The sequence below is a fragment of the Salvelinus fontinalis genome, chromosome 8 (assembly GCF_029448725.1).
Source record: "Salvelinus fontinalis isolate EN_2023a chromosome 8, ASM2944872v1, whole genome shotgun sequence".
In the NCBI taxonomy this organism is placed as follows: Eukaryota; Metazoa; Chordata; class Actinopteri; order Salmoniformes; family Salmonidae; genus Salvelinus; species Salvelinus fontinalis.
The window spans coordinates 47,312,909-47,325,278 of NC_074672.1; positions in this window are offsets into that span (position 1 = coordinate 47,312,909).

The window sequence follows — 12,370 nt, forward strand, 5'->3', positions numbered from 1 at the left end:
GGAAGTAAGAGGATGTATGGTGCAATCTTAGAACAGAGGCCATAAGTCTCTAAGTATGAATGCTTCACAGAAAGTAGGCAGAAACCTGAACCAGGATGAGAGGTTCTGCGTCTGATGATCCAAGGGGACCAGAAGGACCTCTCTCAGTGGTACCAGGAGATCTAGTCCACGTTGGAGGGATCCGGAGGAAGTGGGATCAACCGAGGAGAGATGGACCCTATGAGGTGGCCAAAGCAACAAGAACGGCCGTCCAAGTGAAAAGAAGCCAGACGTGGTACCATCTGAACCACTGCAGCTGAGTCCCAACAGAGAGAAGGATACAACCACATAGAGATGAGGACACTGAGGATGCTGATTCACCAGGAGGGAGCCTGGAGGGAGCAGGAGCAGCGGAAACGATTGAGATGCCAGGGAGGAGCCAAGAAAACAGTAAATCAAGTGAAAGCCAAAATATGACACGTGCACCGACTAATGCACCCAGAAGAGGAGGAGAGGCCTCACAAGGAACAGAATAAGAACGTTTCTTTCCTAAAATTGAAACCCTACCAGATGGAAGCTAAGTCCGGCCTGAGGAGGGAGCTTCAGGTGAAGAAAGAGGAGGAAAAGTCCCGCAAGCTGAAGAAAATGGGGATTACCCCACAATTGACTTTTAAACTTTTGAATGGCCTCCTTTACAGACAATTGATGTTAGAACAACAAAAGAATAATGACATTGACATAATAGAAGCAACAGTGAATGCTAGTATAGAAACAACAGACTAATGCACAATCAAGATGTATGGTGGGAGCAGGAAGAGAAGAATGGAATCAGCCGAACAATCCAAAAAGACTGACAAGGTTAGAATCTATGTTCCACCTCAATGTATAACAGAAGCAGGAGAACTGAAGTCTATCTCAATCATAAGGATCAAACCCTTATCGGAGATTGCACTCTGTGGATGGACACATCACCAAACAAAGGGAGAAGTCGTTTGGGACCCGAAAGGATGTGACCTGACATGAATCAAAGAAAAAGACGAGTAGGTGCTCATCATGAACAAGATTGAACCAGTGGAAGGTGAAGACCTACCCCTGCACCTGAACAGGAAGAACCTGTGACAACAACAAGGGTGGCGGCTGCTGTGACGACCACAGTAGCTACCACTAGATGACATCGACTGCCCTTACCAAGCAGACCACCGTGCCAACAAAGCAACCTGAGACATCAGTCAGGAGAGTTTTTACTGATATTTGAAACTTTCTGATAAACTCTAATGATCTACCTCAAGATAAGAACATTGAAAAAGCAACAGAATTAGATATATCAGAATCAGAACCACTCAAGGACACTACATGAGAAGAAGTAGTGAAGAAGGAGTGATACGAATGGGCTAAGTATATGGCAAACAGACACAGAATGGACAATTGTATTTTGTGAAGAAAATCACCTTTGTCTGATCTTTTAATAGTCTCTGAACCAGCATCATGTAAAAACTGTGTAAGTTGTAAAAATGACTATTGTATCAATAGAAAGTATTCTATTCCCTTGTGTGACATAAAATGTAGGATTGTTCTGGGTAAGTGCTAGGGGTAAAACTATGTTGAATGAGACCATGCTGGGAGACAATGATTGTGTTGCCTATAATATTAGAACTGAATTAAATGTACCTCAATTAGACAGAGGTACTGTGGTTAAAGGAAAATATGAATGTTTTTACAGCCATGACACCGAAGGAATTGATGTAGGAAACACCACTGTAGAATGTGATACTATTTGGGTTTTAGAGAATGTGGGAGTTCGTAAAAATAATGATAAAGGGTTGTGTGGTCACATAACTCAGGTTGCGCCATCTCTTAATATGTTGAAAAATCAAGACAAAGGTATTGCTGATAGTTTCTGGATGTGTGGAAAAAACTAACTGTTGAATGTATTGCCTGATGGATGGATTGGTCTTTGTGCCTTAGTTAGAGCAATTAAATAGGTTACTATTATTGAATCACTCCATGATGACTATGTTAAAACCTAGAGTTAAAAGGGTTTATGATAAGGATCCTGAGGTATACCTTAATGCAATTGGACTGCTTAGAGGTCTACTTAGGGATTTCAAGGCCAGAGAGGAGGTTAAATCAGGATTTGAATCTATATTTCTGTGGATAACACCAAATATGAACTTAGAATGGATTAATTATATATGATATAATCAACAGGGATTCATTAACTATACTTAATTGGCTCTTAGTGGAGAAGGGTGGAGTTTGTGTCATGTTTGCTAGGATGACCATCATGTTGGGAGGAGGGTTGTTGGCTTTGGGTATTGCATTTTGTTGTGTTATACCCCTGGTAAAGTCAATTGTGGTTCAGACAGCAGTTAAATAGATGTCTGTAAGGAGAGATGACCCTCCTGTGGTGATTGATCCTGTACCGAGTAGCCCAGGCAAGTATACTAATAAGTATGGAAAGCCTTGTAATGCGGTCGGTGGACCTTTGGACTGCCCCTTTGGGAATCCAAACTGTCTATATAGAGTAGTTCCTGGAGGTGGTTATGCTTGCCATGATTTTTGTAAGGATGGTCTACCTGTATATGCTGTATTTCCAAATTCATGTCTGCAAGGAGGATCATGTTGAAATGCTTAAATTTAGAATGATGTTGTGTCAATTTTCTTTTGTAACTGCATGTTGGTCTTTGATTTTTTCCTTATTCATTTATTATGATACTCCTTGTATTATTTTGATTTTCCACATAACTGAGATAACCTCAGGCAAGGCTAAGTACTTGCACGCACATGCTTCATCAAATCTGTAATATTTTATCTTTCTTAATTTTTACACCTAATTAGATCTTTTACTCTTATGTCAACTGGAGATGTTTGGTCTAGTTCGGTTTTTATTACTGTTTCTAATTGGATCTTGTACTCCTATTTTAGTTTTAATCATTTGAGAATGTTTGGTCTAGTTGGTTTATGTGCTTTCTTCTGTTTTTGTATTTTCTTGTATATCGTAGGTATTTTCATTTACTATCCCAAAGTCATGTTTCTATTATTTATGTGGCTAATTAGCCCCAGAGGTGGGATTGTAGGAGTACAATTACACACATGGATAACATATAGAGGTATAAGATAGGTGAACAGTATAATTACATTTGCATTTGGGTCATTTAGCAGACGCTCTTGTCCAGAGTGACTTACAACTTGGTGTATTCACCTTATGATATCCAGTGGAACAACCATTTTACAATGGTGCATCTAACTCTTTTAAGGGGGGGGGGGTTAGAAGGATTACTTTGTCCTATCCTGGGTATTCCTTGGAGAGGTGGGGTTTCAGGTGTCTTCGGAAGGTGGTGATTGACTCCGCTGACCTGGCGTCGTGAGGGAGTTTGTTCCACCATTGGGGTACCAGAGCAGACATAGACATAATAACATACATGTCAGACAGAGTGGCGCCTAAAAGCAATTGGACACTAGACATATGGTCTGACCATTCTATTACAAACATACATGTCAGACAGAGTGACGCCTAGAGGTAATTGGACACGCTGGGATAGAGGGTCCAGCCACTATTATAAACAAATTGAAAGCAGATGGTGGTGAATGACTTCATAGGGGACGGACAATACTATGTGTGTATAAATAGAGTGGCTGGAGTTCTGAGAAAGGGTGTGTTCCGCGGGGTGTGTTCCGCGGGGACATGCCAGTGGGCTGTACAGTTGTAATAAAGAGCATGTTTGATTTTAAAAGTTCTGGTAAGCGTTGTATTTGAAAATGATTTTCCACGACAGGCCCAACACTGGTATGTCACTAGTGACTCAGCTAGTCTGTTGAACACTACAGGGCCCAACACTGGTATGTTACTAGTGACTCAGCTAGTCTGTTGAACACTACAGGGCCCAACACTGGTATGTTACTAGTAACTCAGCTAGTCTGTTGAACACTACAGGGCCCAACACTGGTATGTCACTAGTGACTCAGCTAGTCTGTTGAACACTACAGGGCCCAACACTGGTATGTCACTAGTGACTCAGCTAGTCTGTTGAACACTACAGGGCCCAACACTGGTATGTCACTAGTGACTCAGCTAGTCTGTTGAACACTACAGGGCCCAACACTGGTATGTTACTAGTGACTCAGCTAGTCTGTTGAACACTACAGGGCCCAACACTGGTATGTTACTAGTGACTCAGCTAGTCTGTTGAACACTACAGGGCCCAACACTGGTATGTTACTAGTGACTCAGCTAGTCTGTTGAACACTACAGGGCCCAACACTGGTATGTTACTAGTGACTCAGTTAGTCTGTTGAACACTACATGGCCCAACACTGGTATGTTACTAGTGACTCAGCTAGTCTGTTGAACACTACAGGGCCCAACACTGGTATGTTACTAGTGACTCAGCTAGTCTGTTGAACACTACAGGGCCCAACACTGGTATGTTACTAGTGACTCAGCTAGTCTGTTGAACACTACAGGGTATGTTACTAGTGACTCAGCTAGTCTGTTGAACACTACAGGGTATGTTACTAGTGACTCAGCTAGTCTGTTGAACACTACAGGGTATGTTACTATGATCAGATAGTCTGTTGAACACTACAGGGCCCAACACTTGTATGTTACTAGTGACTCAGCTAGTCTGTTGAAGACTACAGGGCCCAACACTGGTATGTTACTAGTGACTCAGCTAGTCTGTTGAACACTACAGGGTATGTTACTAGTGACTCAGCTAGTCTGTTGAAGACTACAGGGCCCAACACTGGTATGTTACTAGTGACTCAGCTAGTCTGTTGAACACTACAGGGTATGTTACTAGTGACTCAGCTAGTCTGTTGAACACTACAGGGTATGTTACTATGATCAGCTAGTCTGTTGAACACTACAGGGCCCAACACTTGTATGTTACTAGTGACTCAGCTAGTCTGTTGAAGACTACAGGGCCCAACACTGGTATGTTACTAGTGACTCAGCTAGTCTGTTGAACACTACAGGGTATGTTACTAGTGACTCAGCTAGTCTGTTGAAGACTACAGGGCCCAACACTGGTATGTTACTAGTGACTCAGCTAGTCTGTTGAAGACTACAGGGTATGTTACTAGTGACTCAGCTAGTCTGTTGAAGACTACAGGGCCCAACACTGGTATGTTACTAGTGACTCAGCTAGTCTGTTGAACACTACAGGGTATGTTACTAGTGACTCAGATAGTCTGTTGAACACTACAGGGTATGTTACTAGTGACTCAGCTAGTCTGTTGAAGACTACAGGGCCCAACACTGGTATGTTACTAGTGACTCAGCTAGTCTGTTGCACACTACAGGGTATGTTACTAATGACTCAGATAGTCTGTTGAACACTACAGGGTATGTTACTAGTGACTCAGCTAGTCTGTTGAAGACTACAGGGCCCAACACTGGTATGTTACTAGTGACTCAGCTAGTCTGTTGAACACTACAGGGTATGTTACTAGTGACTCAGCTAGTCTGTTGAAGACTACAGGGCCCAACACTGGTATGTTACTAGTGACTCAGCTAGTCTGTTGAACACTACAGGGTATGTTACTAGTGACTCAGCTAATCTGTTGAACACTACAGGGTATGTTACTAGTGACTCAGCTAGTCTGTTGAAGACTACAGGGCCCAACACTGGTATGTTACTAGTGACTCAGCTAGTCTGTTGAACACTACAGGGTATGTTACTAGTGACTCAGCTAATCTGTTGAACACTACAGGGTATGTTACTAGTGACTCAGCTAGTCTGTTGAACATTACAGGGTATGTTACTAGTGACTCAGCTAGTCTGTTGAACACTACAGGGCCCAACACTGGTATGTTACTAGTGACTCAGCTAGTCTGTTGAACACTACAGGGTATGTTACTAGTGACTCAGCTAGTCTGTTGAAGACTACAGGGCCCAACACTGGTATGTTACTAGTGACTCAGCTAGTCTGTTGAAGACTACAGGGCCCAACACTGGTATGTTACTACTGACTCAGCTAGTCTGTTGAACACTACAGGGTATGTTACTAGTGACTCAGCTAGTCTGTTGAACACTACAGGGTATGTTACTATGATCAGCTAGTCTGTTGAACACTACAGGGCCCAACACTTGTATGTTACTAGTGACTCAGCTAGTCTGTTGAACACTACAGGGCCCAACACTGGTATGTTACTAGTGACTCAGCTAGTCTGTTGAACACTACAGGGCCCAACACTGGTATGTTACTAGTGACTCAGCTAGTCTGTTGAACACTACAGGGCCCAACACTGGTATGTCACTAGTGATTCAGCTAGTCTGTTGAACATCACAGGGTATGTCACTAGTGACTCAGCTAGTCTGTTGAACACTACAGGGTATGTCACTAGTGACTCAGCTAGTCTGTTGAACACTACAGGGTATGTCACTAGTGACTCAGCTAGTCTGTTGAACACTACAGGGCCCAACACTGGTATGTTACTAGTGACTCAGCTAGTCTGTTGAACACTACAGGGTATGTCACTAGTGACTCAGCTAGTCTGTTGAACACTACAGGGCCCAACACTGGTATGTCACTAGTGACTCAGCTAGTCTGTTGAACACTACAGGGTATGTTACTAGTGACTCAGCTAGTCTGTTGAACACTACAGGGTATGTTACTATGATCAGCTAGTCTGTTGAACACTACAGGGCCCAACACTGATATGTCACTAGTGACTCAGCTAGTCTGTTGAACACTACAGGGGGAAACAATGAGCTCTGTAAGAGTTACACTGCAGGTGATTCCCTGAATATTTTCACTAATATCTACCATGCTTTCATCACCATGTTAGATTTAGTTTTTGTTCCTGAATTATCTGGTGCCAGGGGACAAAGATAGAGTACAGATGTAGGATCTTAATTTGAGCCAGTTTGCTGCAGCAGGAAAATAATCCTGCAGGAATTGTCAATCGTTTTTTTGTGGATTATAATTCATAGACTTTTTTTGTAGGAGTTGATAGGTTTTTCGTTATAGTAAATCAAGTCTGACATTTTTAAGGGGAAATTACAAACTTGAAATGCCTTTTAAAACCTTGAATTACAATACAATTTTTGCATTTCCTGCTGTGCAAGAAATTCCTGCAGCAGGATGATCAAATTATGATATGGCATCTGTAGTCGACTGACAATTCAGGTGGTTGACTTTAAGTTCAAAATCAATGCCCTGTATGTTGAAGCAGTATGATCTGAATATGACTGTGCTGTATGTAGGCTAGTCCCTCTGCAGGTTTGGGGTGTGGTGTTCTGTAGGCAAAAAATGTGTCTCTGAATATGCCTGTGTGCTTCCTATAGCACGTCTGTAGTTTACAGTATGGTGTTGTACTAATTTAATGTAGTACTACATACTGAGTCTGTAGTTTACAGTATGGTGTTGTACTTATTTAATGTAGTACTACATACTGAGGCTGTAGTTTACAGTATGGTGTTGTACTTATTTAATGTAGTACTACATACCGAGTCTGTAGTTTACAGTATGGTGTTGTACTTATTTAATGTAGTACTACATACCGAATCTGTAGTTTACAGTATGGTGTTGTACTTATTTAATGTAGTACTACATACTGAGGCTGTAGTTTACAGTATGGTGTTGTACTTATTTAATGTAGTACTACATACTGAGTCTGAAGTTTACAGTATAGTGTTGTACTTATTTAATGTAGTACTACATACCGAGTCTGTAGTTTACAGTATGGTGTTGTACTTATTTAATGTAGTACTACATACTGAGGCTGTAGTTTACAGTATGGTGTTGTACTTATTTAATGTAGTACTACATACTGAGTCTGTAGTTTACAGTATGGTGTTGTACTTATTTAATGTAGTACTACATACTGAGTCTGTAGTTTACAGTATGGTGTTGTACTTATTTAATGTAGTACTACATACTGAGGCTGTAGTTTACAGTATGGTGTTGTACTTATTTAATGTAGTACTACATACTGAGGCTGTAGTTTACAGTATGGTGTTGTCCTTATTTAATGTAGTACTACATACTGAGTCTGTAGTTCACAGTATGGTGTTGTACTTATTTAATGTAGTACTACATACTGAGGCTGTAGTTTACAGTATGGTGTTGTACTTATTTAATGTAGTACTACATACCGAGTCTGTAGTTTACAGTATGGTGTTGTACTTATTTAATGTAGTACTACATACTGAGTCTGTAGTTTACAGTATGGTGTTGTCCTTATTTAATGTAGTACTACATACTGAGTCTGTAGTTTACAGTATGGTGTTGTACTTATTTAATGTAGTACTACATACTGAGTCTGTAGTTTACAGTATGGTGTCGTACTTATTTAATGTAGTACTACATACTGAGTCTGTAGTTTACAGTATGGTGTTGTACTTATTTAATGTAGTACTACATACTGAGTCTGTAGTTTACAGTATGGTGTTGTACTTATTTAATGTAGTACTACATACTGAGTCTGTAGTTTACAGTATGGTGTTGTACTTATTTAATGTAGTACTACATACTGAGGCTGTAGTTTACAGTATGGTGTTGTACTTATTTAATGTAGTACTACATACTGAGGCTGTAGTTTACAGTATGGTGTTGTCCTTATTTAATGTAGTACTACATACTGAGTCTGTAGTTCACAGTATGGTGTTGTACTTATTTAATGTAGTACTACATACTGAGGCTGTAGTTTACAGTATGGTGTTGTACTTATTTAATGTAGTACTACATACTGAGTCTGTAGTTTACAGTATGGTGTCGTACTTATTTAATGTAGTACTACATACTGAGTCTGTAGTTTACAGTATGGTGTTGTACTTATTTAATGTAGTACTACATACTGAGTCTGTAGTTTACAGTATGGTGTTGTACTTATTTAATGTAGTACTACATACTGAGGCTGTAGTTTACAGTATGGTGCTGTACTTATTTAATGTAGTACTACATACTGAGGCTGTAGTTTACAGTATGGTGCTGTACTTATTTAATGTAGTACTACATACTGAGTCTGTAGTTTACAGTATGGTGTTGTACTTATTTAATGTAGTACTACATACTGAGGCTGTAGTTTACAGTATGGTGTTGTCCTTATTTAATGTAGTACTACATACTGAGTCTGTAGTTCACAGTATGGTGTTGTACTTATTTAATGTAGTACTACATACTGAGGCTGTAGTTTACAGTATGGTGTTGTACTTATTTAATGTAGTACTACATACTGAGTCTGTAGTTTACAGTATGGTGTTGTACTTATTTAATGTAGTACTACATACTGAGTCTGTAGTTTACAGTATGGTGTTGTACTTATTTAATGTAGTACTACATACTGAGGCTGTAGTTTACAGTATGGTGCTGTACTTATTTAATGTAGTACTACATACTGAGTCTGTAGTTCACAGTATGGTGTTGTCCTTATTTAATGTAGTACTACATACTGAGTCTGTAGTTTACAGTATGGTGTTGTACTTATTTAATGTAGTACTACATACTGAGGCTGTAGTTTACAGTATGGTGTTGTACTTATTTAATGTAGTACTACATACTGAGTCTGTAGTTTACAGTATGGTGTTGTCCTTATTTAATGTAGTACTACATACTGAGTCTGTAGTTTACAGTATGGTGTTGTACTTATTTAATGTAGTACTACATACCCGAGTCTGTAGTTTACAGTATGGTGTTGTACTTATTTAATGTAGTACTACATACTGAGTCTGTAGTTTACAGTATGGTGTTGTCCTTATTTAATGTAGTACTACATACTGAGGCTGTAGTTTACAGTATGGTGTTGTACTTATTTAATGTAGTACTACATACCCGAGTCTGTAGTTTACAGTATGGTGTTGTCCTTATTTAATGTAGTGTTGGTACATAAACCATTCCATTTCCAGGGATTTATTCAAGTAGATTAGCTAGTAATCTATGTAAAAAGAGCTTTATAAATACATTTGATTGATTGATTGGTTGGTTGCGTTGCTTCAAAGCATCCAGTGACAATATGGTGAGCAAAGAACTGTTATGCTCATAGAGGTGAAATGTCTCTTCATTCCCGTCAACACAGGCAAACATATTAACATAGTCATTCTATAAAAAACACTTAATCAAATAGAGTTTAATGCCTTTATCAACTAACAGTAGTTCATTCATTGCCCTTTTATTTATTTAGTCAAAGGCTGGTTTAACGATACCTCCCTCCCTAATACAACATATACCTCAATCCATGCTGTACCTTCTAGCAGGGTCACATTCATTAGGGCACGCAACGTTTTAAAACGTTTTGTAACAGAACATTTAAAAAAAATGACTGTTACTTATTGGACGAGTCCAGGTAGTCCCTCCATGTTTCAGACCGTTTTGTTCCGTTTGGTGCCTAATGAACACAACCCAGGTTTGATTGTTTACCTCATTGAGCTCATGTGAAGCTAGCAGAAGTGAGAGAAAAACATGGCTATTTATTGCTCAGGAGAAGGACGAGGTAAATATTGGATGCATAAGTAGTGTACGTACCAACGTCCGGCACTCATGGATCTGTTTAAACCTGTACATTTACCAAATCTCTTGTTATTCTGTCAACTAGTAGTATAGCACCAGAGGCGTCTGGTGGTAGGGAGCTATAGGAGGATGGGCTCATCGTAATGTCTGGAATGGAATTCATGGAACGGTACGAAACACATCAAACACATAGAAGCTAAGCGTTTGACTCCGTTCCGTTTCATTCCATTTCAGACATTACAACGAGCGCCATCCTCTAATAGCTTCTCCCACCAGCCTCCTCTGTACAGCACTACGTCAGAGCACCTAGTACATACAACTCCTACAGCAATTAACTAAACCAGCGAGTCTTACAAAATGCATAGAAGACCAGTATCAAAATGCCCTTGTAGTCAGTCTCCTGAAAACTCAACAATAGAGGCTTGCGTCTAAAATGGCACCCTATTCCCTATGTAGTGCACTACTTTTAACCAAGGCCCTATGGAACCCTATTCCCTATGTAGTGCACTACTTTTAACTAGAGCCCTATGGAACCCTATTCCCTATGTAGTGCACTACTTTTAACCAGAGCCCTATGGAACCCTATTCCCTATGTAGTGCACTACTTTTAACCAGGGCCCATCTAGGGAAAAGGGAACCATTTTAGACACACACATAACGTATAACAATTCATATTTAGCAACAGGCAAGTCACCAGAGCAAAATATGGGAGGGGAGGAGAGGATGAGGGGAGGGAGGATTAGGGGAGGAGGGAGTAAGGGGAGGAGAGGATTAGGGAAGGAGGGAGGGGAGGGGAGGAGGATTAGGGGAGGAGGGAGGGAGGGATGGATGGAGGGGAGGAGGAGGGAGGGAGAAGGGGAGGAGGAGGAAGGGAGGAGGAGCGAGGGAAGACGGGAGGAGAAGGATGCAGGAAGGAGAGAAGGAAGGAGGGGAGGAGAGGATGCAGGGAGAAGGGGAGGAGGAGGAAGGGAGGAGAAGGATGCAGGAAAGAGAGAAGGAAGGAGGGGAGGAGAGGATGGAGATGTGATGGGTCTGTTTATTATATTCTTGGTTACTGAAACACAGGCGGAGCTGAAATGGGGAAGGATCACAGACCGATGATATTGTAGCATTAGTAAATAGTAACGTAGTGGTACCTTGTGGATACGGATTAGCATCAGAGACTGGCAGGGGACAGTTCTGATAGGACGTGTCTGTGTCCTGTAGCATGATGTACGTAGTACTACAGCACCAATACATTCTAGATACATGGCTTAGTGCTACTTAGTGCTAATGTGTGTTTCTAAAGGAATAATTGACACTGTGTTATGACGTTCATTCACATCTTCAATTCACCCACTGTTCAGTCTGAGTATTTTTACTCAAATAGAGTATCTGCTTTTAAAGTATTTGTTCAACTGGCAAAAAAATGTGACCACAACTGCGTCCAAAATAGCACCCTATTCCTGACATTGGGCACTACTTTCAACCAGCTCTGGTCAAAAATAGTGCCCTATATAGGGATTAGGGTGCGGTTTTAGATGTAACCATTGTAAAAGCTTCACTGTCAATACTCGATTTGGTCAAAAGCGGCTTGGCTAGAAAATGAAAGGCACCAGTAGAGATCTGTAGAGACTCATAGATCACTAGTCTCTACAACAGTACAGTTATACAGTATATAACCTTTCTACTGTTGAAGTCGGAAGTTTACATACACCTTAGCCAAATACATTTAAACTCAGTTTTTCACAATTCCTGACATTTAATCCTAGTAAAAATTCCCTGTCTTAGGTCAGTTAGGATCACCACTTTATTTTAAGAATGTGAAATGTCAGAATAATAGTAGAGAGAATGATTTATTTCAGCTTTTATTTCTTTCATCACATTCCCAGTGGGTCAGAAGTTTACATAAAATCAATTAATTTTAATGAATTTTGGCACATTCCTCCTGACAGAGCTG